Consider the following 630-nt stretch of genomic DNA (forward strand, 5'->3'; position numbering starts at 1 on the left):
TATGGTTGTACATTCATAACTTTCTTACATTCATATTTCAGGTTTCTTCCTTCTAGAGTTGCTTCACAGGCCATCACTAGGACTATTAAGCAACAATTTCTGCAGCCTTGGGCATCATGGGGAGTAATCTCTGACGACGATAAAAAACTGTTTTGGGAGAGATTTAAGGTAAAACCATGTCTTACTTAATCATCTTGGTTAGGGTTGGTGAATTGATTTTTCCTGCTGACTTTTATGTTTTGGAGATGGAGGAGGGATTCTCTCATGGATCCGCTCCCATTATCTTAGGCAGGCCATTCTTGAAAACTGCCCGAACTAAGATTGATGTATATGTTGGAACTTTGTCTATGGAATTTGCTTATATTGTTGTTCATTTTAATATCCTGGATGCAATGAAATTTCCAACTGAGGACCATTCTGTGTTTAGGATTGATGCATTGGATGACATTATTGATGAATTTGTTGTTCATGACTTTCNCTCTTTGCATGAGAAGAAGCATTCTTTTCTATCTTCTTTACATCCACGCATTGAATCTGGAATTGAGACAGGAATTGAGAATGATGTTGAATTAGATGTTGATTTTGTTGAGGATTGTGATGTCCAGGTTATTGATGATATGCGTGTTTTTG

The sequence above is a fragment of the Vigna radiata genome, unplaced genomic scaffold (assembly GCF_000741045.1).
Source record: "Vigna radiata var. radiata cultivar VC1973A unplaced genomic scaffold, Vradiata_ver6 scaffold_147, whole genome shotgun sequence".
NCBI classification, from domain to species: domain Eukaryota; kingdom Viridiplantae; phylum Streptophyta; class Magnoliopsida; order Fabales; family Fabaceae; genus Vigna; species Vigna radiata.